Here is a 964-nt window from a genome sequence, read left to right on the forward strand (position 1 = left end):
GAGCTGCCTGTACTGTCAGGGTCACTCAGTTCGCTGTCAGATCGCAGCTCCGTATGTCTCCTTTTGGTATTTTCACGCAAATTCTTTTCCTAGTTGGGTTTAGTCCAATTCTTTATCCTTCCCTTCAAGGCTCAGGGGTCCAAGATTATCTTCTGTGTCTGTGTTAATTGGTTTTCCTTTTCTTTGTTGAAGAGCGTCTTTGCAATCCTTCTGCCTAGTCCGCCATCTTGCCAGAAGCCCCCAACATTGACACTTTTTAAGAATATAACCCTTCCCTTTATTTTACTTAAATTTCTTGAATTTGTCCAGTCTCACTATGCCCCAACCCCATCCACTTTTAGATCTCCAACATTGTTGGGGTTTTTTTTGTTTATCTGTACTTTATTTCTTTTTGTAAAGTTAAGTATATATGCATATATATATGTGTATGTAGATGTGTGTGTGTTATTTTTCTCACAGAAAAGATAGCATACTGTATATGCTCTTTTGCTTTTTTTTCCCTTCACTTAATATCTCCTGGAAAGCATGCTGTATCAGTTTATAGAGATCATTCTCATTTTTTTTTTAACAGTTGCATAGTACTCCCATTTTGTAAATGTACCAGTTATTCAGCTAACCTGTGATACATGGGTATTTAAGAAGTATTTTGCCATTATAAATGATGCTCTATGGCATAACTTTGGGTTGATGTATATCCAGGGTAAATTCCTAGAATTACTGGATCAAAAGATAAATGAATACATAGTTTTGTTTAAGTACTGCTAAATTCCTCTCTAGGGGTTGTACAATTTTGCATTTCCTCCATTAGTATATGAGAATGCTTGTTTCCCCACAGCCTTAACCAGAAAAATTTAAGATTTTGAATTTTTGCCAGTGTAGTAGGTGAGAAATAGCTCAGTGTAGTTTTAATTTTTATTTCTCTTATGAGTGAAGCTGAGTATCTCTCCATGTGGTTAAGGAATTT

This window comes from Orycteropus afer, unplaced genomic scaffold, assembly GCF_000298275.1.
Source record: "Orycteropus afer afer isolate SDZICR_OR568_19922 unplaced genomic scaffold, OryAfe1.0 scaffold00196, whole genome shotgun sequence".
NCBI classification, from domain to species: Eukaryota; Metazoa; Chordata; class Mammalia; order Tubulidentata; family Orycteropodidae; genus Orycteropus; species Orycteropus afer.